Raw genomic sequence first — 25,541 nt, forward strand, 5'->3', positions numbered from 1 at the left:
TTGAGTATGAACCAAATAGATTAATTTGATATAAGCTTTTTAGTTATTGGTGTCCCTTGACTTTGATATTTTGCAGACTTTATGGTATGAAACAGTATAAAAGTGTATCAGCAGGTGGATTAAAAGATTCCTCTTGCTCAAATAATGTCTAGTTGTTAGCATTTGCTCATTCATGGTGTTTCACTGGATAGGTCATAGAATCATAGAGTGGCGTGCATTGGAAAATGTCTGAAATATATTAGTGAGTTTTGTTTCAATAAGAAATTCTTGAAGATATTTGGCAAAATGAATTTGTTTCTTAAAAGTTTTAGTAAGCACTGTGCTTAGGACTAGAGATTAAAAACAGCCCATGAAAGAAAAACATGTCCTTAGTCAGGAATATTTGTGTGTGTGTTTTGGCTCTGCCTCAACAAACGTGTGCCTAACTTAAAGAAGGTGAGTAATCTTGTTTGGTTGGTGAGGCGAACTTGCTTAAGTACCCTGTGAATGAGAGCACTTAGGAACGACTTGGTGTGAAGGTATCACAGGAAACAGGGCTAAGTGAAAGCCTTAGAAAGAAAACAAGATGTTCTTCTGATTAAGACTAATGTCCACCTTCAGAGCATTATCTGCAGAACATCTCAGCAGTCGGGAAGTTACACAACTTGAAGCTGTTTAACTGTACTACAATGTACCTGAATTTATATTTTCTTCTTTGTACGTAAATGGTGCGGCATTTTTTGGTTTTTTCACAGCTACAGGAAGTTAAGCAGAGCTCCTACTTGAAAGACCTGATCACCTCGTGTAGCTACATGACTCCTGAATGGCATGACAGTCCTTGGATTTTATTGGGGATTGGAGTAGGTTTGCATTTTATTGATGGAAGGATAGATATGGATTTTCTCTGGGTTAGAACGTGCAACTGCCATTGACTTTATGGGAATTTTATTAAAGCTGAGATAGTCCTGTAACCTGGATTTATGCATTGCACAAAGAGAACCTGCATTCTTTTCACCAGATCTGCCGGATTTGGCAAACCTCAGGAAAAAGTGGATCCCTCAGTATTTACTATGATACAGTGTTGGGAAGGTCCAGAACAGAGTTTCCTGGAGGAACTGCCATCTGAGATGGACACAGCAGTGCTCTTGGGGCAACAAAGATGTTTGTTGTTTTTGTAAAACAACAGGGTGCCAGTTGTGTTCAGCCCATGGTGTGGAGCACAGTGCTGCATGTGTGGAGGAGACTGATGCCCTCTTCATTCCATCACACACTACCTTCAGAAACCTTGATTGGCAGGCAGTATAAAATTGAAACAAACACCTCAAAATTCTCTAAAATAAGCAACCTCCCTGCCCCTGACACTACTGCTTCTGGATTTAGAAGTAACGGTGTAAAATTGCACTGTCACTTGCAAAAGCATGTTTTTTTCAGCGTTTAGTCAAATCTCTTGCTCAAGACAATGAGTCTAACGAATACTCTTAAGCCCACCTGCTGATTGTGTTGATTAGGTGGGAAGGTAAACTCTACTTGTCTAATTAAAAGCTGATTGTGAAGCCAGCTTGTTTTTGGTATCTTTATCTGGTTTAACAGAGAAAGTAAATTTTTCTGCACCTTGTAATTCCAGCCTTTTGTCTTCTGAGTGTATGAAAATTTGAGTTTTGTCTTTTTTACTGCCTCTGAACATGGAAGTGGATAGGAGTCATCAGAGCCTCTGAGCAGCTTTCCCAGCTGGCTTAGGTTACTCCAAATTGCAGATCTGAGTCTATTCTCCCAAGAACTTCCTCCAGTTCTCCCTGAGGCATCACTCAGAGGCAATTTTTTCTCACCACATGCTGTCTAAGTTACCATTTATTCCAGCTATTGCTCGAAGGTGGCTGTTCTATCACTGTTGCAGTCAAAGTACCTGTCCAGGCAGACAAACAACCTGTCACTGAAAGCTGTGTAAATGCAATCCAGCAGCCATGCTCAAACAGCCGAAGGTTTTTGCATCTTTGACTGGAGGCAGCCAGCAATCAGGAAGCTCTGCTGGTCCACAGCCAGAAGAAATAGGGAATTCCCTCAGATTTTTTTTTTTTTCTGAAGCAATTAATGGGGGCGTAATCAGTTTTGGCTCCATATTAATCGGTGCAGTTTGGATATTAAAATTCTCAGTTCTGTGGCTGATGCTTCCCAGGCTGTTCTCAGGATTGCATTACAGTGTGGTTGGGTTACAGTCATGGCAGCAGGATCAGGTGAAAGGAGCAGTTTTTCTTGCAAGTGGAAGCCACTCTTTTCCCTGAGTGGGACTTGAGATGCATAGAGTGGTCTGCCCTTCCTTGCTTGGGAGTTTCTTCCTCGCAGAGGAGTCACTGGAAAAAGAAAAGGAGCAGCAAATCAGTTTAGTCAGTGGTGCAACAGCATCTAGCAACTGCAGCAAGGATCAAGACCTGTTTTGCTTTCTAGATCATCCTAACTGTAAAGTTTTTCTGCCTTTGGTGCCCTCTTCATCCCCCCCATGTAAACACTTTTATCTTTCCAGTGCCTGTGAGAACCATTGGGTTACTCAAAGAATCCCTTGGGAGCTGAAGAGGCAGCATCTTCCAGGCTCAGGGCCGTCATATCTGGTGAGATATATGCTGTTTATGCTGCCTTTTTTTTTTTTTTTTTCTGGAGCTATGTTTTGTTCAGTTGAGACAATTGCTATCATGAGCTGCACTTTAGTGTTAGCTAAGTTTCCTTTGAAGCTCAGAGTCTGGTATGGAAGACCCAGAGTCTTTGGGTTAGTGATCAGCCTGCTTTGGAAGACACTTTGTGGTAGTCCTTGATCAAACTGACTGCCAGAAATTACTTGTACATTTGGGAATCTTCCACCTTGATTTTTCCCTTTTTTTTTCATGCTAAGGTTTATAAGTAAGTATGGGCATGGTAATTCAACACTCTAAAACACTGAGAAATTTTTCCATGTTGTGGCTCCATATTAATCTCCTGGTTCCTGGAGATTACCCGAGTGGGAAGGGGGTGTTTTTCCCTTGGGAAGGCCTAACTCTTGTGTCTTTGTCATTAACCCTACATGTGGCCATCTTTGCACGCACAGGGTACAGACTGAGGTAATGAGGTCAGCTCAACAGCCACACCAGGCTTTCTCCTGGTGAGAGGTTATGAATATGGAGACCATTATATGTCATTAAGATAATAATGCTGCTGAATATGTCAGCGAAGTCAATGACTCTCTGTTCCCCAGGTGTTCTGGTTTTAGTTTGATAGGGACATGTAAAAAAATGTTCTGCTTGCCAGGTGGGAGGAAATTTGCCTTTCAAAAGATTGTTGCTTCAGCACTTGATAGGAGTCTTGCTAAGAAATGATGATTGTAATAATAAATGTTCCCAGGCTGTACTTATTTTATAATTGCTGTTTAGCCCAAATTGCTCTGAGGAAACTCCATCATTCTGACTGCACAGGTGGAGGTTATGATGTCATGCCTAGCAAATTCACTGATTCAAAAGGATGCAGCATGTATATAAAATACTACTGCAATGCAGAGTTTTAGCAGTGAAAACTAAGGGAAACAGAAAGGATTCAAAATTTAAGTGAAGAAGCCAACCTTGATGAGGAGGTAAGGAAAGGACTTGCCTGGAATGGTTTCCTTGCTTGTTGAACACCTCTCTGGAGTGACTGTCACTTTCAGGGGCTGTGTCTTGCATGATCTGATCTGATGTTGACTTTTCCTATAAGGGGAAGGTTTGTAAGCATCCCAAGAAGTTATGGCCATACACGTGGTAGGGCTGGTGGCTGTTGTGTCTGCATTCACTTTCAGTGAGTTTCTGTCTCTGAGTTCACTGTCTCTGACTTCTGTTGCCTCAGTACCGTTTTTCTTGTTCACCTTTTCTGATGACTGGTGTTCACAGGCAGATTCAAGTAGCCAAGCAGAGCAAAGTCCTGAGCACATACTGAGTTCCTGTGGTCAGCTGGACCCTGACTGCTCCTCTGGCCTCTGGCTATCCCAGATTGTGTCAGGAGATGAGGGAAAGAAGAGCCAGGGTGAGCTGGGCTGAAGCCAGGAGAATAGAAACCTAAAAGTGAATTCGTTGGGCAATATTGGCTCCCAAACACAGTTTTTTTATTTGCACATAGATCTATAAAGGCTCCAGTTTCAGTCCTTGGGAATAATTGAACCTTAAGCAGTAATAAACAGTGCAATATTCAATTAGTGAGCTGTCCTGAGAAAGGCATGACAAAGTAAATTGGGGGGTTTTTTTGAGGCTGTTAACTATGCTGACAGAGAGTTGGTTAATTCTTGAAGGATAATGTTTTGGGCAAAGTCCCAGCCTCCAAATGCCTGCAGGCAGACTTGTCCATATTTGTGGTATATTTGGGGTCTAGTGTTCCTCCTTTGGGCCATATATTTTAAGAGGGAATTTTAATGGAAGGAAACATTGCTGCAGAGCAACAGCCTTCTCTGAAACACTTTCCAGAGAAATTTTAAGGCCAAAGGTCTTGTTTTTTCAGGGCAAAAGATGTGAATCCTCTAACATTTACTTAGTTATAAATAGCCATGGGCAAGGCTCTAAGGATGGATTCCTGGGAGATTGTATCAGGGGTAGTTATTCCCCAAACTAAGCAAAGGTAGTGGTTGTCTTTTAATTGTCGTGTTGTCTTTGGTACAGAGAACACCATTATTAAACAGATGGAAAATAATTATAATAAATTTGAGGTTTTCACTCCTCTCAGGCTCAGGTGCTTCTTATTTCTCTCCAGTCCCAACAAGAACAAAAATGTGTCTTATTTCTGGGAAGAGATGGCAGTTTAATGCTGGGGGGGAAGGTTCATGCTAAATGTTTTGGTTCTCCAGCCATGGCATCAGTGAGGTGGCAGGAGAAAGTGCAACCCCATGGGGAAAGAACTTAGCTGGGGTGCACGAGGTGCTGCTCTTGACCAGCTGGGCTTGGGCAGGGAACTGCATTTCATTTACCCACACCTCTCTTCCCCCACCTGTAAATCGGAGGGAGGATTATGACTTTCCTTCGAGAGATGCTGTTTGAAAATGTTGTGTTACTTTCCACTGCAAACTAAATCTGCTGGTCTCATCACTAATAAATAGGCGAGTGTTATCTAATTCCCTTAACAGGCTAGCTTGCCTCCTGCAGTGAAATTCAGCCTCTCCCAGTGTAGGTCTCACAAAGCTCAGCATGCAATTTATGCATCACCCAAGAGTTAACATGAAACCCAGCTGAGACAGAAGCCTTGCTAAAGAGCCTGAAGGCCAGAGCCTCTCTAAGTGCTGTGACATTTCCAAACAGAAGCACAGCATTAGAGGTGTCTTTACAGACTCAGGAGTCTGCTGGACCACTGGGCATCCTGGTGTATGTCAGGCATCTGCACTATCCACATGCATCCCCAGGAAAATAACTCCTGGCTGTAAAATCCTAAAAAATAAGAAAATGCACACCATTATGTCTTGAAAAAGGAATGCAATTTCTGATTTGCTTTCTAATTTTCTGTATCAAGAGTAAATGTACAGTAACTGAACTGACTGGAAAATGTTTGGTAATAAATACATTAGCTGAGACCTCAAATAGCAAGAGAAAGTATTTTTCAAACACTGATGTGCTTTTGTGTAGATGTGTTTTTTCTGTTAGTACGTACTAGAGAAGAAAAAGTAAAGCTGACTTCTAGTAGCTATTAGGTATCATTCCAATATCTTGCAGTGTAGCATTTATTTCTACTGATGTAAGACAGGTATTGAACTGTAAAAAGTTGTAGCCAGACTGTGTAAGATACTTGAAACTTTAGAGAACTGAAGAGATTTCCCACTGTAACCTCTCGTATGCTATCTGTACCCCTAAAAATTACAATTAATACCCAGTACTAAAAAAAAAAAAAAAAAAAAAAAAAAAGGACACAGGGATTAAATGACAGAATTGCTGCTTTTTTTGGTGGCTGTTGGTACTATCATATATGCTAAAGCATTCCGACCAAGGGCATGTGGCTGCAATGGAATTTGATGTACAATCAGTTTTAGGGAACAGCCTGTGCCTTGTTAATATAATCCATAAAAGGCTTCCAAACTTCCTGAAACCAGTCCCTTCTGTTTCCAAGTCTGCATATGATCTCATAGGAAATGATCTGGGAGAGGCCAGCTAATCCTTTTGCATAATCAAGGTAGCATTGCTCTTTTAAGGCCTAAAGTGAGGAGTTTCAGTGATATAAGCTCAATGATCCCCTTTTCTTCTGTTGACAAATCTCTATTATCAGGCCTTGCAATGATTTTGGTGGCATTTAAAAAAAGAGTAAGTGGGAAGGCTGAAGTGTGATTTGAAGACTGACCTTGATAATGTGATTAATTTACTTTGTCACCCTTTGTCTTGGCTATTTCAAAAATCCTAAACCACTTGCTGCCCAGTGAAATTTGGAAGACTGAAATGCAAGTACTTAACACAAGTGGGCAAGGTTGGTTTATTTTGCAGTGGGCTCAGAGGCAGGTAAGCAGCCTGCACCTTGCCAAGTTTCATAAATGGCAGTAATAGCAAAAGAGTGAGGAAAACAGCTGCCCTTTATATAGGTTTGGGATTGTAAAACCTCTCCTATGTGCATTAGCAGTAGAGAAAGTAAGTGTGTTCTTGTGCTGGAGCCCTTGAAAACCTCTCTGTTTATACAAACCCAGAGTGCCTCATACAGTGCATGTTCTTTTATATCCTCGGGATACCCAGGATTTCCTTAATATATTTATCCCAAGAAGGGAAACACTCCAATGAGCTGCTGTCTCTGAAAGCCTTGTACGGCAGCGAGCGTCAACCTCCCCTGGCAGGGCAGGGAGAACAAAAGGCTCTGGGCTTTGTAACGCTGCACAAGTACAATTATGGACTACTTCATGTGAATAGGCAGCCACTGCACCAGGCTGAAATTACAGTGAGCCTAAGCAGAGGGCTCTGTGGCACTCTGCTCACTGCAGAGTTGTTAAATTTGGCACTCTGCTCTGGGCTCCAGTCAAACATTTTCTTAACCATATTAGGATACGTGGAAATTGGCCAGCCAGCAATAGGCCTTCGATGTACTTATTGCTTGTGCTCATATTTTATACAGTAGACAGGCACTGCTTCTCTTAAAAACGAGCAGGTTTAATAGAGTAAGACAAACAGAACCCTTTAAACATTGTCCTCAAAGTAGGGTAAAAAAAGAGCATTTCCCAAGACAAAGGACATTGTTATAACAAAGGTTGTGGTTCCCTTGTGCTTTTCATCCGTAGATATTGATCATCCTGTAAATCAGATCCCAGTATTTCTATATTGTGCTGTTACTCAGGTGAAAACAGAGTGAAGTGAGCCTGGCTGGCTCTGACACGAGCGTTCCCGCTCCCTTTGCTGGCTCATCCAAGGCATGGCAGTCCCAGTAGAGAGGGAAGGCAGAACACTGGATTGGTGACTCTCAAGATTTGCTTGAGTTTGGCTTACGGAGCAAAACTACCTGGGGGTGGTGCAAGAACAATGGGCCTGGCCTGTGTTGCTTCAGAGGTAAGGATGTCTGAAACGTCCCCAACAAGGGATAGAATATTCTGCTGGAGAAATTCCAAAACAGAAAGTCTCCAATCTTTAACTGACAACTTCTTGTTCTTAAGGGATGAGAATTTGGGAAGCAGTAGTGTTGGTTAAGCATATTATCAGGTCTACCCTGTACTCTGGCAGATTTTGTTATTAAAATTACTTTTTTTCATCAGTTAATGTTTTTATAATTTTTAATTTACTGCTGGTCCCTGTAGCTGTAAACCTTTTTTTTTCACTAAAATGGTTCTCTGTCCTTGCTAATGTTGTTCTAATACTTGCAGATAGTTGTCACATCCCCTACTTAAAGCTTAGTTGATGCATCTGTAGCTCTTTTAATCTCTTAGTAAGTCAGGCCCTCTCTGCTTGCTTAACACTTTTATGGCTCTCTGGGTTGTTATTGTCATTCAGGAAATGAGTTCTCCAGAGCTGAGTGCGGTATTCCAGGTGTGATCACCACAGAGCTGTATTAGGGATATCACCTTTCTGCCCTCTGTGTTTCACTTAGTGTTGCATGGACTCTGCTACCACATCAAGCATTATTTGATGCCTACTGCAAAAAAACCAAGGCCAAATTTAATTTTTGATCACAAATTTTGGTGACATTTTTCAAAGATGCAGAAGTAGCTGAATCTGTGCCTGTGGCTTGTAGCTCAAGGCAGCACTGTGCTGCCAGGAGGGCTGGAATCATCACATCATCTCATCAGCTTTTTGCTGATGGTGTGTATGAACTTACACAAGTCCTTTGACTACTTGACCCTCATGGCTGTGTTAGTGGATAATTACACCGTAGTAGCTGCGTTTGGTAAGGCTGTGAGGGTTGGTTCAAGTTTGTGCATGATCTGGAAGACATAAAGAAGTGGAAATGTAAAATATTTGGGCAAATGGCTGCAGAAAACCACATTACATGACCTGTAAGCCTATGCTGTCCAGGCTTGTGGAAGTTGAGGAGGGCCATCAATAAAAATCCTGTTTCTGTACAATGATTTATTTGCTAAAAGAAGAGGGGAACTAAACCAAATGAAAATAATGAACTTTTTATTGAGTGTAACCTCTCCAAAGTTCACTAGAGACCCACTGAGAATATGGTTTTAACATGTCCAAATTTGCTTTGTTGTTTTACCCAGCTGCTGATTTTTAATTTGAGAGACCAGCACAAGCAAGAATACATTTGGTTGAGAGTCTTGGAAAAGGAAGTAAGCCTGTCTTTTATTTAGGCATGTTTATATCAGCACAGAATGAATGCAAAAAATGTAGCAGAGCTAGGAGTGGGGCATGGAGAGAATAAAATATTGTTTTTGCATATATTCTGAACTCATGTAAATTATGACACATCACAAATGATTCTTCTGAACCCGGGCTGGTGAATCCCCTCACTGGCGCAGTGTATGGATTTATCAGGTTAAAAACCCCTGCATTTGCTGCGTGAAGCAGCTGGAGGCAGACTTTTCCACCTATACCGATCATTTTTAAGATACAAATCTGGCGAAGTTTTCAGCACAGTAACATTCAGTTGATGATAATTTGTGAGGACCTGGTCTTTATTAGTGTTATATACCTGGTGAGGGGGTCTGAGTATTGTAACATACCTGAAATCCAGGCTCATTCATGGGCAGTCTTCTTAACCAGGTCCAGTACTGCTTATGTGAGCTGGGAAATTTGCAGTGGTGGTCCCTGAGGTTTACAAAGCCATGCGTGATTTACAGTTTTAGTAAGCAAAGTTTATATTTGGAGGTGAATTCTCTGAGGTGGCTGAGGATAAACAGTTGAAAAAAAGCTTTCTTAGTGATAGTTGAATTTTCCACTGCACATAGCTGCTTGTAGAATTTGGTGTTTGGAAGGTTAGAAACCCACTTGTGTGAAAGTTACTGCCCAAGTAAAGGCTTTTCTGCAGACTGGAGCCATGGATGAGGACTGAAAGGTGCATGAAATGTTTAAAAATTGTAAGGAGGGTATGCAAGGATGCATGAGCTCTTGGGGTAGGAGGGAGGGGATTTTGGGGGATTGATTTTCATGCTCACATCACACTAAAACAAAATGGATGGAAATGCAGCCTCAGTACTGAATCCACTTAAGGGAAATGAAGAAGGAAACATTTCTGTTGGTTTCCATTTTAGATCCATTACAGAAAGGAGCTCTGCTGTAGGGCTGTAGTTCAATTCAAGAAGCATTTCTATGGAATTTTGGCATTAGGGGGACTTCCCAAGAACAGCTACTGTCCAGAAGATATTCCAGCTCAAATCTTCTGAGAGCAGTTTGAAACGTTGGCACAATTTCATCTGAAGTCTGATCCAACTTGAACTGTGAGAGGAACATAGGAGGCTCTGATTTGGATCTAAATGGCTCCTCTCTACACTGTCCAGCTTGCACATAAAATGTGCAAACAGAAGAACATCCCAACCAAGCAAACCCCCAAATGACCCCTTATAAAGGATATGAAAAAAAAAAGGTTGTACAGAACTTGTATTTGATTGGACTAAGACATATTTTGAACCATGGATAGGAGCAGAGGACAGCATGTCCTCAGCAGTGAGAGGGGAGGTTGTGGCAGGGGAGACATGGCACAGAAACAGAAGTGACCCGCGCTGCACTTGTGGGAAGTGGAGCCTCTGTTTGGGATGGCTTTGAGCAGCCTTAGCAGAAATTCTTTCTGCCACAACTAATTCACTTATTACTGAATTACTTATCAAGTGCATGTGGACCTTTGCTGGGTTTAATCCTAAACCACCAGTGTAGGAACCCAGAGTGCTGAGAATATTTCTCTGCCTGTTTTTAAGGGTTCTTACCCCCCTGAACAGCACTGTTTTAGCCTCAACCCTTGGAAAAAATTACCAACGATCAGACAAGAACTAGAAAATACAGTGGTGGGAATTAGGTGATAGACTACTATGTAAGATTGTCACAGGGTGAAAAATTTAGAGGTTTTGGGCTTCTCTTTGTAGTAAATAGATAAGAGTAAAAAACATCAAAATGGAGGATTGTTGTTGTTCTCTAAACCTTCTTCTCCTTCTTCTACTACTCCATGTTCTTCAGTAAAAGTAGTTTGGAATGATTGGATAGAGAATTCTGTAGTTCCTGCCCGTGTTACTGAATAATTGGTAGGAAAGTGAAAATAATGTACCTTTTTAGTAACTATTGGTTAAATTATCTTTAAAAGGCTGTGTAAATCTTGATCATTAGAGACTCCTCTCCTGCTTTCTGTGCTCTGTGCTGTACCTGGGTCAGGCTGGTGGCTCTGTTCCTCTGATAAGACTTAATAAACAACTATCAAGCAGCATTGAAACTCCAGGAAAAGTCTTGGTTTATCTTCGAAACTCCTTGCAAGGACTTTTAGAAAATTCTCTCCCATCAGGAGGGACTTGATTTATGGCATGGTTTGGTGTCACACCAGGACTGGGTTGAGCTCTGTGAGCAGATACAGGAATATTCAGCAAGATGCCTTGGTTTTTTTGTAGCTCAGTTTTCCCACTTGGAATAACCTGACCTGACAGATCCAGATGAGGTTCTGTTCTGTTCTGTGTTTGGCTATGCCAGAGGTGTATTTGCATGTCAGTGACACTGTACAACCGATCGCGTGAATATTCAGTGAAATGCAATTCCTGCCTGAAGTGTTTCCAACTCACCCAAAAATAGGCCTGTGCAGAGAGGGAGCAGAGATGTGGACTCACTTTTCCAGAGGTCTTAGATTCTGTTTAGGAGAGGGCTGGGTTTGGAGCCTGGTGTCCAGAAAAGGCTTCCAGTGGCTGACTTGCTAAAGCGTGTTATGGTCTAAATAATAATGGCATTGCTACAGGCAAAAGAGTCCTGATTTGAGCAAAGGGGGTCTCAGACCCTTGTAGACAGTTGCTTTGAAGGCCAGGTGACTTTGTTAAAGGAGTCACCTGTATGACTGAGTGTGGCTGTGACAGCAGGAAGGAATGGGCTGGCTGGGCTCACAGAGAATCCAAACTCAGAAAATCCAAGCTCAAGAATGAGTCTGGATGAGCTGGCTACAGCTTGGATCCAGACTTCAAAGCCTTCAATGGACTTCTAAATAACCCAATAGGAGATTTTTCGATTCGATTCTTTTTTCCTAGACATGAGACAGCAGTATGAAGCTGAGATCTGTGTGTGTTCTGGGTCTTGCCTCCTATTTTATGTGTATAAAAGGCAGATGTTTTGAAGCACTGATAAATTATAGTCCACCTGTGTTGCCCTTGGGATGGAATAATGGTGTTGCTTTGGATGTCTTTTTTTTCTATGTGCCTCCTTCCATAAGCCTGTGGCATGTAGCAGGGTGAGCTCAAGAGTTAGTACTCCATTTACTTGTGTTTTGGGGAGAAAAGTCTCCCTATTGCTATTTTCCCTTCCCTACTCCCCATCCCCTATCCTATTTATTTCAGAATTTTAATCATCCTAAGAATTTGATTAAGTAGCTTGGATATAAAAAAAGATTGTTTCGTGACTCTTAATAATGTGTAGATGTGCACGTGAAGTTAAAAGTTAAGTGCATGTCATGCTCCAGACTGTAAGCTGAATGCTGAGGGATACAGAAAAAGAATTTCTCCTGTTTTTATCCTGCTTGTTATTGCATGATTTGATAGGTAAATTGTGGATTAGTTTCATCTCCTTACAAATATCTTATAGCCACTCTTGGAGGCAGGATGCTGATGCTGGTAGAGTGGCAGCTATAGCTGATATCAACTCGTGCTATGCTGGTGATCCAAACAAGATCAGAGCTGTGGAATAATAGGAAAAGGAATTTTATAAGCAAATTAAATACGTGGGGAAGTTCAAGTGGAAACAGTAGTGGTTAAGGGGAGAATTTCAAGGACAGGAAATAGGTACGCAGTGAAAGTCAAAGCTGGTAACTGTCCATTGTATTTCTTTAAATGTTCATGTTCAGATTCCTATTTTTTAAGGAAAAGAAATTGAATTAATGGACTTTAGAACTGTATGCTTGGCAAAAAACCTCCCTGCATCTTGAATTCATTATACTTATACAGCCATCCCAAACTGGCTTTAGATTGGGGTTTTGTATGTTGGTTTGATTGTTATCTATGGTTAACAGTGTCCATAGTCAGTGTATCTTGGGTTTTGGTTTTGTTACATCTGCCATCGATTTTTGATACCTTCTGGCTATGAGGATTTGCTGCCTTGCCAGTTGAATCCTTAGGAACCTCTGTCTGCAAGTGCTTCTTGGGAGAAGGCAATGACCATGCACTTCCTCCTCCATCCTGTGGTCTTGTGAGGAGCTCCAGCTTCCTGCTGTTCTTGCTGAAGACACACAAGTAGCACTTAGGCTGAAACTGGCAGGTAGTACTAAAAAATATATTAAATAATACAGAAGATAGACTGGAAAAATGTCAGCAGCTGATCAGGTTCATTCTATTGGCCCAAAGCGGAGGTTACTGTTTAAAATGAGTTTTGAGTGGTGTATTTTGTTCTGGAAGTGTCCCATGCAGAGGTTTGCAGTTTGCCTCACTTGACCTGTAACAGTGCTTCATTATCTTTCCATTTACACGTTTCCCAAGGGTCTAAATTAGTAGGGAAATTGCTGGTGTCAAGGGAGAAAATCAGTCTCTGTTGCTCCACTTTAAGCACATTACATCTTCTCCTGCCCTCAGGGGACATGAAGGGTTTATCATTCTCTGATATATGTGTGAGAATTACTGGTTTTTAGGCTTGGCAAGCCCGACCCTTCCAAATTCTCCATGGACACCATGTTTCCTAGAGCTCTGAAAACTTTCATTGCTCTCTTCCAGCTGTTCCCCTGTTTCCTGAGGCAATGTATACCTGTGGATATACTCAGGTTTCCAGCCAGGAACTGACCAGTACCCAGGAGGGAAGGAGTGCTGTTTGTAGCTGATGTTTCCAAACATATGATATTGTTCCTACAGTGTGATTTGCCACCAGCCCTGGGTTTTAGTTTTTTGACTCCTTTTTTTTTGATCTGTCAATTACTGCCTCAGTAAAAGATTCTCTAGTGTTTGTGAAAGCAATTATGTATTTTTGGAGAGATTTAACCCACAAATTGGGAATACTCACTGAAAATGGCCTGATTTTGCATGTTCTGGTTACTTGTCCCTTCACTTGCAATTCTTAACTTTCATGGGGTTTTTAAGCTATTAATAGCAAAAGATGTGTCAATGAATATTGTCAGTGATCTCTCTGCTCAATGGCTTGGGCTGCCTGGTATATTCAGCCACATTCTGGCTTCACAGGATAGATCAGGCTAAAAAAACAAAATACACTGAAACAGGGAGGCGAGCCCTAGAGCAATGAGGGGAATGAAAATGCATGTGTGAAATGCTTCAGTGAGGTTCTTGCAAGTGCTTAGAACAGCAATTAGAGAAACACTTTGTGAGAGCAGGATGCATCTGGAGCCAAGTTTCTTCAACACCTATGGGTGTGCTTCGTATTAATTTTTAATATCTGGTTTTAGAAATCTTGAGAAAGTAGAGGTAATGCCATGACAGAAGAACAAACGTATTTTGTTGAAAGTAGAGTGAGTCCTGTGGAAGATATCATGTTATTAAAGTGGAAGCCACCTCCTTCCATGTAAGAGGGACAGCTTAAAGCGAGGTGCTTGCTCCTCCAATCCTCCTTGCTACACCATGACTTAAAGACTTTGGAGTCTTTGAAGTAGATTTGTTGTAGTAGCAGGAGAATCCCGATCACCTCCAGCCTGGCTTCCCAGAGGCTTCCTAAATGCTCAGATGGTTGTTAATGAGGAGGACAGGTCTTATAAATTCCCTAAAGAAGTAAATTGAGAAGGTGTACATTGGTGTAGCAAAGAGATGGTCAGTTCCTAGCAGCCGTTTTCCATGGTTTGAGTATGCTGAATTCAGAACAGCAGACCTAGAGGGAAAGGTTCATCACTGTTCTTTAATGCTACTGAGCTGTTCATTCAGTTCAAGCCAGCTTTTTCTACTTTGTAAAACAGAGGGGGAATGAAAAAGAGTGCCTGTCAGCGTAACTATGCAGTAGAGAAAACAGCTGTGGAAATACAAGGCCTAGGAAATATAAGATTGGACTTGTTACTGTAATGAAGCATAATGGTAGGAATTCACAATGTATCTGTTATTATAATGAAGCAGAGAAAAAGCTCTAATCCTCTGAAGAAGACAAGGAGTTTTTTTATTATTTGCCCAGGTGTGGGTGTGATGGATGGGGCCAGATATCAGTGGTGTAACTGATATCAGTTCTGTGTGGGTAAAGCTGAACCTGGCCAATATTCTCAGCAGAGCCTTCCTAAAGGGGTGACCTTTATTGTGTTGGTGACTACCCAGCCACAGCACTCACCTTCAGAAATATCCAAGCTTACCTCTTAGGGTGATAACTGATACGCTGTAGATTTTCACAGTGCTAGGAGAAGGAAATACCTGCTGTTTCAGACTTTCCCGTGCACTGCACGTTTTTAAGCTCACCACCTTGTCTTCCTTTTGAAACTGCGGAAAGTTTTCTGGTACTGTGGTGAATATGTAGACCTTAGCTGGCTGCTAGGTATTGTTTATAAAATTCTGTTTGTGTATTTACAGAAGGGTAATTGAAATCCATGGAAACATGAAATAGACTTTCAAGTATGTTTTGAGCCAGGATCTGAATTACAATAAACATATTGATAAGTCACTTGTGCAAAGGTAGGTATTTGTTTTCCTCTTCACAATGAAACAGAAGTGTAAACACTGAGAATTTGCTTAGTAATGTAATATCTTATTTTTGTAGATTTGTGAAAAAAACAAGTGTTTTCCTTTTGCCTCCCCACCCATTCCTCTGGGGCATTGTTAGAATCTGTCTGATCTGATGCAAACCTAGGGAACTGAAACAATTTTTTATGGATTAAAAAGAAAAAAAAAAAATTGGGTTTGGTCATTTCCCCAAGGCCTCAGGAATGTTAGTGATGTCACTTTTCTTTCCTCAGAGTTGCCTTTAAGAGTTCATCTCTGTTACAAAGGCCATGATGGCTATTCAAGAAACATTTAAATAAAACTATGGCAACTGAAGTCTCCATCTCATCAGCAGGTCGTGGTTCAGTGACAAATTATCCATGAGGGCTCATAGCAATCAATAAGAAACGTTGTAGTTGGATAGTGTGATGCATCTGTGATCCAAATCCTCACTGCTGATTCCTGGTGCTAGCAAGCCAGCTGCCAGCTTCACTTTCTACTGGCAGGCTATGTGGTGGATTAGGTACTGCCTTTGCTTGCAAAGCCATGGCAGAGCTGGTACAAAGGTGTGATGCAGGTGTCAACACCATGAGCTAACAGGGCAAAAAACTGTGGGCACAGATGTTCAGATTTGCAGGCTTTGGTGGGAGTTTTGTGCACAAACCTAGTGAGTGTGAAACCTCAGTCTGGGTGTAACTGGTCAGCCAGTTGTGAATTCAAACTACCTTGGTTATCCTTAAAATTGCAGGTGAAGTAGTGCTTTCAGAAAGAGGGTGTAGGTGAAGGAAATTAACTGCTCACAGTTACCATGCTGGATGAGAGCCACTTCCATCTCTGCCCTCAAACTTCTGTAAAAGTCTTGTACGGCATCAATTGTGTATTTCTCATGTCATTTTTCATTATATAACATATTCCTACTCTTGAAATCTGGTTTAGATGACTAAAATACATATGTAAAAATGGAAAAAGGGAGATTAAATTTACATTCCTTATGAGTGGTAACAACGAGACCTCAAATATTGCTGTCTCCTGTTTTATAAGTTATGATCTTGAGGCTTCTAGGTGTATCTGTTAGATCAGTGTTAACATAAGTGATTCCTTTCATCCTGCTGGGAGTGGTGTCAGTGTTGTGCTGTAGTGAATGGTGCTAGGAAAAAACAAGATGAGTTGTTTAATGAGATTTAGGTAAGGTTGACATTAGGCTTGAATGTCATGGCTCCTGGAGATGTATCATAGGATTTTCCTTCCTCTAAATACGAATAAAGTAAGAGCTAAAACACATGGCCAGTCAGAAAACCTTCACAATGGTGAACATTGGTAAATAGCTGGATTGAGTCTTTGAGGATTGAAGTTATCCTCTGACTGTTCCAGAGATTTTCCATCCCTCATGTGGGAGCTAGCAAAGATGTGAATTCCCTGGGATTTGATCCCATAATGTGTCTCAGTGGGAAGCAGCATGAAGCAGGTTTCAGCACGTCGTGTTGAGGAGTGCTTAGTTGTAGGTGGGTTGTACAGTGCTGGCAAGAGTCACCCTGAAGTTTGTCTCAGGCAACCCTTTGGTTCCTATGTTGGATTCTGCATATTTCATGGTTGATTTAGCTGGGTTCACAGAGCTTTCTGTAAACCATGGAGTGCTAGGAAGAAATTTATGGGTTTGAAAGGATAACCAGCTTCATAGGGCAAATGGCACTGTCTCTGATTACTGTATGAAAAGAAGTTTGGGTTTACCACTAATTGCAGATAAAACTTAATATTTGCGAAGGAGACACGTATGATTTATTTATAAGTGTTTTCTGTTTCCATAATGAAATTTCCTTTGGGTTTAAGTACAGTCATTTGGAGGAAAAAGCAGAGGTCTGTGGCTCATTAGTTTCTGGTGGTTGTCAGAAGCCATTAATCAATTGCCCCCTTTACCAACATAGGTCCTAATCAGCAAAGCATTTAGGCATATGCTTAACTATAAGCATGTGTTTTGGAGCACTTTGCTAAATCAGGGCTTCAATGTGATTCAAGCTTGCTGTATTTTTTTTCCAAGTCTAAGGTTACCCTGAAATGACAGGAGCCACTAATACTTCACCAAAAGTGTCATGTACCTTCCTCACCTGTCTTTCTAAAAAGTCATATGCAAGGGGGGAAAAAATGGGTCAATTTTTCCCTCATCCTTTTCAAATCCTACCTCAAATGGAGGCTGCTGTCCTGAATAGTAGGGCATGTGAAAGAGCAGCAAGCCAGGAGCAAGGAGAGGGAAATCTAGGGAAAGCAGTTTCCACTTGATTGTTTTGTTCTCTCCAATCTCTGCTTTTGCTGAAGCTTGCTTGGTTATGAGGAGGAAAGAGGAAGGCAGCAGATCTATGTTTTGATACAGCCAGATGAATCCTGGTATGCCAGATCTAATAAATCTAGGTAGTGTATGCATCCATCTTAATGTATAGAGGAGATAGAGAGTAGGGAAACTTGAATTTAATTCTCCCAAGTGCTTCTACACTATTAAAAATTACAGTGTTACTTTCAGCAGTGACTAAAGGTCAAGACTGAGGGTGATGTTCTCAGTCCAAGTCTTGTCCCCTTTGGCCCAAAAAGGATGCAGTCCAACCACAGCTGTCCTGCAGAGAAATTCCCTGGAAGAAGCAGCACTTCAAGTGGCATAATGCCAGCATGACTGCCCCCTTCCCACCCTTCCCATTTTTACTGCAGTGTCAAAGGGACCCATTTTTTTCTTTACATTTATTCCTATACTATTCCTAATTTAGTAGAGATGATTGAGAGCTCTCAGAAATTACAGCAGCTACTAGACCAATACCATTTTTTATGGTTCAGCAGGAAGCTGGATATCTTGATAGTAAAGGTAACCAGCCTTATACCCTTCAGGATTTGTTTTGTATAGGAGAGAGTATAGCCTTTAGGCAATTTTTCTTCATTCTGTGAAAGCCAAAGCTCTCCAGCAGTGACAGCCATGTATCACACACAGTCTTGATTCCTTACAGACTTGGCAGTAGGGATGCTGCGTGTTGAATCAGCAGCAGCACTTTTTGATAAACATAGATTTCCTTTGGATTTTCTCCTCTCAAATGTTGCTGTCATTGAAACTTGTTTTGCTTGTGAAATCTGACATCATCTCAGCCCGAGGTAGTAGGTGGGAAGGAAAATTACTTCATTGGTACGTGTTTCCCTTTTCTTCCATTTCTGTATTTGACAGCAGCAGGAGCACATGATGGAATGGTGCACATAAACCTTTGCTGTGTACATTGCACGAAGGGAAATGACAACTGAGCTTTGGCTTTCAGGCTGAAGCAAGGCCTACATTGCTCCTAATGGACCCTGACTCTGCAGCATGCAGTCAACAGATTAGTGTGGAAAATTTTGCGTGCTTCCTTTGACTTTCTATTGGTATTCTTTCTATCCCAGAGAGAAGAAACCAAAACACTTTCTATTTTCTGTATTAATAGTTTTATACCACACTTAAGGCAAGCTTAAGCACTGTTTATGTTGAAAGGCATTCCAAGGCCTCAGAGACTTAAAATCTGATCAGATGAGAATCAAAGGGCAGCAGGGGGAGAAGCAGCATTGAGGTAACCCCCTGTCCCCAATCTCACCCCAAAACCACGTGACAGAGTTAGGCAGAGAAGTCTCATCTTGAGTCCTAGGTCACAACTTTCCCTTGTTGGTAAAAGGATGTCTTTCCAAGGCTTGAAGTGTTTTCTGTACTTTGGCTGATAATTGTGGCAGTGGCTTTCTCCCCAGCATGCTTTTTCTCTGGAACCCTAAAAAGAATTGTCACCCTCACCACTTGTGGAATCTTTTGGATAAAGATTGTTTTGCCGCTCTAGCGTGAGTTACCGAGGCAGGTAAAAGCACAGACTTTCCATGGTACATTTGGTTTTTAATTTTAAAATTTGGAACATGCCCCTTTGAATGATTTTGATTTCAGAAAGTTAAAGCGACCCTTACAGACTTTTTAAGATAGCTCCCTTTTTTCTTCATGCTTTGATCATGCAGTTACTTAGAATGCCTCACTGTCTTGTGCTTCTTCAATGTGCAGGAAGTTTAGGGGGCTTCACAGCTCCTACCTCTGTGACTTGCTGAGCACTCTGTGTTTGGGTATTGCAGCTTCATCAGGAGCAAAAACTGTGGGCTTGCAAAACTGTCCTAACAGATGCTGAGCAAATACAGGTGGTCCTGGAAAGCGGAATCCTTAGCCATCCATAAAAGACACTTGACAAGAGCAGAGATTTGATCTTGAATAATTAAAGTGCCTGTGGTTTTTTTCCAGTCTATGAAGTTTAGCAAAGAAGAAGGAAGAAAAGGGAAAGGATGGTCAGGGAACAAAGGGAGAAATGGTGGGATATGTGTGATTAATACAGTTCTAACTTTGCTGTCTGCGATGACACTATGCAGTGATGAAGTGGATGTATTCTGTGATTTATTTTCTTCTACTTTAAAGCAGCGGAGCTCTAAAAATGACTAATGAATGTCCTTTCAAGGTTCATATCTATGACCTAATTCATGTGTGCAGGAATGCTGTCTTCCTCTTAACTGCTGCATAAAGTTGAGGGTTGCTCATCTAAAGAGCATTAGAGGCCAAAGCAGAGACTCTGGACAAGTTCCAGCACTAATAGCTGCATTCCAGTGAAAACAGGAATCAGATGCACAGTGCACATGATAGTCTAATTGGCAGATGCTATTTACCATATGTTAATTGCCAGTTGTATTGTAAGTTATGATGTTGATTAAGGCAGTAATTAGAGCAGCTCCTTGTAAGATGCTGAGTTTTTAAAATTAATTGTTCCAGTAGATGCATTTTTATCAGTGTACCACTGAAGCTTATTCTTTAGAGCAAAACCTTACTAATGTGTATTTTTCCTGATCTCAGTAGGACTAGTTTCCACAGAAAAGTTCCTATCTGAGGAAGTGTCCTGCTGTACTTTATTTGGACTATGGAAGATAGTATGTTTGCACACCGTTTTTGTGCTACATCTGTTGTAAGATTTATCAGTGTATATAAAATGTCTATCTACTTGATGCAACCATCTGTAGGCCTAAATAGGGATTATTCTCTGGAGTTATTAGAAGTGAATACGATGAGCACCATACCCCCAGTGGGGATGCTAGTATATAAATGAAGTTCAGTTTACGTCTTGTGGACAAGTTCCACTTTTAGTCTGGAGGCTGGAAATCAGTCTTTGGACTGTGCAAAGCACATGGCAAGCCTCTCATACTGCATTGTCTGTGAGGTGTTTGGTATTTCATAGTAGAGGAAAGAGCAGGGGAAAACTGTTGCAAGAACAAGATCCAAAAGGTGTTCTCATCCTTCAGACCAGTTGAACAGGCATAATGCTGTAGTTCCTCTCTGGTACAGAGTGATCCCAGGATTGTTGCTCCTGGGGGAGCAGCTGCACAGCCATGGTAGTTTGTATTGCTGAGACTGAGCAGTTCTTCAGCTGTATCCCACTGCTCACATTCTTGAAATGACTTCTGTTCTGGTAGCTGAGCTGGCTACCTTCACATGGGACACATCTAAAGACATCCCAGAAGAAACACAGCTAATCATCTGGTTGCCCTAATGATGCTGGTGTGGAGGTGGAAGAAAGTGCAGAACTGGAAATCACCCATGAATCCTATAGCCTGTAGGTCCATTCTCAAACACATACAATCCCCACCATTGGCACAAGCTTGTGAGTATAAGAGGGTTTGTCCTGTGTCACCACACTTCCCTCCTGCCATGGTGCTGAGGTTTCCCTCTGCATTTAAACTGGAGAGAAGCTGATTTTCTGTCACTGTTCTACAGTCAAAGTAGTCACCCAGCATCATGTTGTTATAACAAGGTTTTGAGTTGTACAAGCAGACGTGAGGAAAAAAGCTCATTTTCCTCTCCTTAGAAAAAGTACTTCACATAATCCTGGTGAACAGTGTGTGTTGCTTTGAGTGACTAATTTATATCCATTCTCTCAAAGTGGAAGGGACTCCAAGCAGAGGAAATCATCCCGTTGAAGGAGAGGCTACTTTGATTTATGTCATCTTCAAAGTGTTCGGATTTCCAGTCACACTCTAAGCTCTCAAACTGAAATAACTACGTCTACCCAGGGATTTGTCAGGGCTTAGCTGCATCTGTTCAGAATTGTACTTCTCATTGAAAGTAGTGCAGCTTTTTCTTCCTAGAAGAAGCTGTTTGTGTACTAGTCAAAGGCTGCAGTTGTAAAGGCAAGATTGAACTGGCAAAATTGTATGTGTGAGGTTTTTGGTTTAGGGTTTTTGTTTATTTCTTTTTTTTTCCCCTTTTATGCTCTAGCAATAAATTTTACATTGATGTAAATTGATCTATTATTGCTTGGCTGTGGATGTGTCACCAGGGATGTGGTGTGCAGGGCACCAAAGAGAGCAAACCAACCCATCACTGCTATGAACAATCAGGCAGTCTGTATTGGGACAGGTATTTAAAAATGGAGACAAATCAATCAACAGAGGAATCTGCACATCTGGGAACGGAACAAGTTTTTAGTGTTTGTCCTAAGAATAGAACAGCTTGGCTTGCTGTTGGTTGGTCTACTCATGAGTCTTAGGCCATGGACACCTCATGGAAGAAGGGCAAATAGTCCAGGAAAACTTAAGATTTCATCAGAGTGTAGATGTACCTACCATGTACCTCTTCTGAATGCCCCCAGGGAGTATCTTCCTCTTTGAAAGAATGAAGAAGGCAATGAATAGATACATTTTAAGCATTGTGTCCTGATTTCAAGAACTCTTAAGACTGTCAGATAAGTAGAAATTTATTATGGACAGTCAGCATTCTCCTGGATGTCTCTCTGAAGTTCTGTTAGATCTGTCTTGAAGTTGTAAGAATGCTACACTCTTTGGGGGCTGAGAAATCTGTGTCTACATTAACTCCATGGAGATTTTCATGGAGTGTCTTCAGAGGTGTTTGGTCAATCCCCAAGCACAGGTGATCCTACTGCAGTTCTAAAGGGGCTCTAAAGATATTGCTGCTGTTTCGTAGGCTTAGAACAAGACAGTACTCAGGACTTGTCTGAAGCTTCCTCTGTTTTCTACAGCCTCCTCTTCCCCCCATTATTTTAAAAGATTTAGATGTCATTTATGGTTGTATAAAGAGGCCCTTCAGTCTGTGTAGGGTTTGTGCTTTGGTTCTGGCTCAAGCCACCAAGCTGACAGCAATGGAATTGCTATTTCTGGAGAAGTCAGCAGTTTATCATCTTCTGCCTCATTTGTCACTGCCCGCTCTCCCTTTTCAGAGCATACCACTGAAAGAATTTGACAGAAACCAGTTTTGTGTTTCTAGGAAATGAATAATTTGTTTCTTTCAGAGAGAGTGGCCTTTTTTTTCCCCTGTAAAGAAAACCAAATAATAATAATAAAAAAGCTGTTTCACTGTTTGACACACTGGGAGGCCCCCGTGCAAACTCTTCATTCACAGAACATGTCTGTGACTGTACAAGTTATTTTCCCTCTTTTATTATCAGCCTTTTGTAAAATGAGAACAGAAGTGACTCCTTCCTTCACAGGTTTGTTGTGAGATTGAATGCTTTGGATCAATCCTTAGTGCAGTGGAAATCCTTTGCATAGCACAGACAGAAGCAAAAACTTCAGTGTGGTTGAATGTTGACTAAAAGTGAGTAGAGATATATTTGTGCTTGTGTATGGCAAGAAACCATAAAGATTTAGCCAGGTGAAGAGATAATAAAGTATTACCTGAAGCCTTCTCTGTGTGGAGTTTCAACTGTGTTTTCTTCATGCTGGAATGCAGCTCTTCTGATTTCCCACAAATACGCCGAGGGCAAAGCCATGACTGGGACTGGGGATTTGCTGCTAGAAGGATCACTAAAACTACTGTCCCTTCTGGCACCCTGGATGGAAAATGCAAAGTAGCCAAACATGAACTGGAAGTCATTCTGTGCCTCAGTGGGCTGCCACAGCTGCTGCTGCTCTCACCAGTACTCTGCCCAATTTCTGCAGCATGGTGCTGGCATTCCAGGCATTGCACTGCAATGGTGAGGTCTATGGGAAAAAGTCAAGGAGCACTGTCTGGAGGAATTACGTAGGGCAGTCCAAATTCCGGCTGAGGAATCCCTAGATGATAATTTTTTAGAAGGTTTCTGATCTCTAGTGGGTAGAAGTCAAAATTAGAAAAATGTCTGAGATGATGAATGGCTCAGAGGAGAACAATCTAATTGTTTTGATGAAAGCTGTTTTGTAGATTAAACTCAGAGCTACAGCACTAGCCATTTACCTTCTCAAACCCTCATTCTTCTCTTTTTTTCCCCCCCTTTCTTTGATTATCTTTTTTTAACCTCCTGTTTCAGGACACACAGGTAGAGTGAGCCTTGTTGCATGAAGTATTTGTTATCATAAGGCTTTTGGTGCACTCCTCCTATCTGAGAGAGGAGACAAGCACCACTGAGGATCCTACAAATATAAAAGAATAATGTCATAATGCCTTGAAGTGACACCATGCAGCTGCAACAACTGGAGGTGCTGTAAGAGCTGCTTTGGGCCTCTGGTGTAAGGAACCTATTCAAGCCTATTGCTAAACCTGCCTCATTCCCTTTGTGCCAGTCATCCTGCCCATCTTTTTCCATCTTCTTTGATGCCAACGTATCACTGCTTCACTTTGTTTTTAACATCTTTGCTTTAATCTTCCAGGTCTTCTTTCCTCCTCGTGCTGTGTGTTCTGGGTGTGTTTTTATCTAAAGCATAGGACAGATTTGTTTCCACAGCTATTCCTTCCGTCAGCTTTTTTCACGCAGCTGCGGGTGGCAGTGTTATTTTAAGTGTTCATAAAGTAGATGTAAGCTGCAATAGGTAGTGTGGCCTAATAAATTGAAAAGCATTGAGGGATGTAGAGAGCAGAGATCCTCTCTCTGACTTATATCAAAAGAAAAGAACCTAAACTGGTGGTAACTTCATGCCATTGTCACAATGTGGCAATTCTGATGGGCTAGGGCTCTGCCATTCCAGATAAAATAGTCCCTCTTTGCAGTTGAGGGGAGTGTTAACTTGGTGTCTGCTGAGTGGATGAATATAGGCATCATTTCACATATGAACTACTTCATTCACAGATTTTCAGGACTGGGAAAGGAAGATGGAACGTATTCAAATAGAAATGTTCTTTGAACTGTGTTTTGTATATTATGGGATAGGAGAAATTAGTGGAGTGGGCGACTATTATTTAGTTTTGTATATTTCTGCAACTTAAAGATCAAGGAAATCCTGAGGCTGACAAGAGAGTTCTGTTTTTTAAATAAGAAATACATAAAATTTAAGCATCAGTCTTCTTGAATTCCACTTGGTGAATGAGTCCTGATGTCTATATGATACTTTTACTGTTTATTAATCTAATGTGACCCTTATAGAAAGGTTGCTTTGGAAAAATGGCATCACACAAAAATTAATAAACTCTCCATGAGTGTTGTTAACAATGAGAGCTGGCAATAGACAACATCAACTAGTTTCCCATGAGAAACAAAGAAATATCAAAAGGCTGTAAATAGCATTGCATTTTCTGTTTGCCAGATGAAGACGGGACATGTGGATGGTCTTGAATGCTTTGCCCATTTTGGCACATGCTTGCATTTTCAGTGGCTTAGCTGCTTGGTCTGTGATGTAAAAGACAAAATAGTGCTGGTGAGAGAAGCCTCCCAGCCTTTTAAAACAGCAAAATCACTGTTATTCTTGCTGCTGTGACTCTTCTTCTGAATAAAAAGACTGATGGCGTTTCTTGGTTTATTACAACTCTTTCCCTCTAGGCAGGATCTTCTGTCTTCCCCTTGCACTTTTGACTTTTAATTTGGTTCCCCTCTCCTGCTCAGAATTTGTCATTGTACCTACCCCCCTGCTGTTTTACAGGCAGCGGAAGGAACCTCCCAAAGATTTTGCATTGGTTTGGTTTTTAGACTGTGCTGTTGCGGATCTTGAAGAAAGGCAGAAACACTGTGAGAAGGATCATAGAATCCTCCTCTGCAGTAAGAATTAGGAGGTTTCTACTTTGGTAGTCAAATAGTCGCCCTATCTGGAAAAAAAAAAAAAGAGTTTAACTGAGAAGCCTCTCTGACTTCTCTGTTTTCATGTACCCTAGACTTTGGCAGCAAGTAAGCATCTGAAAGATAAAGCCATCCCTGCAATCATGTTTAATTCAACTAAAATCTATTCTTTTAGGGAAATTGGTGTAAAACCCAAGGAGGCTGAAGCCTAGTGTGTTTAGGGTCTGCCAGTGCCAAGTTTCTCCTCTCACTGCCTTTCTCTTATTTTCTAATGCTGAATCCAATTTTATGTTGCCACAAAACAGAGTTAATGTTCACAGAACGTTTCAGCTCTGCTTTGATGCTTAAATACCCAGAATTCATTCTGTTGTGTAATGTTGGTCACTAAATTTTTGAGTTATTTATATTTT

General features: G+C 41.3%; 1 protein-coding gene across 5 annotated transcripts in view; it reads left to right on the top strand.

The window, feature by feature from the left end:
- CALD1 (caldesmon 1) overlaps positions 1–25,541 on the top strand; it is a 175,707-nt gene that overhangs the window by 35,019 nt on the left and 115,147 nt on the right. For 4 of the 5 annotated variants that reach the window (XM_048301128.1, XM_048301132.1, XM_048301134.1 and 1 more), the window contains exon 2: positions 2,498–2,582. The exons of the other annotated variant lie outside the window; for it this stretch is intronic. The gene's annotated coding sequence lies outside the window, so the exon portion shown is untranslated. The remainder of the gene's footprint in view (positions 1–2,497; positions 2,583–25,541) is intronic. 5 annotated transcript variants of the gene reach the window in all.

The sequence above is a fragment of the Corvus hawaiiensis genome, chromosome 4 (genome assembly GCF_020740725.1).
Source record: "Corvus hawaiiensis isolate bCorHaw1 chromosome 4, bCorHaw1.pri.cur, whole genome shotgun sequence".
In the NCBI taxonomy this organism is placed as follows: Eukaryota; Metazoa; Chordata; class Aves; order Passeriformes; family Corvidae; genus Corvus; species Corvus hawaiiensis.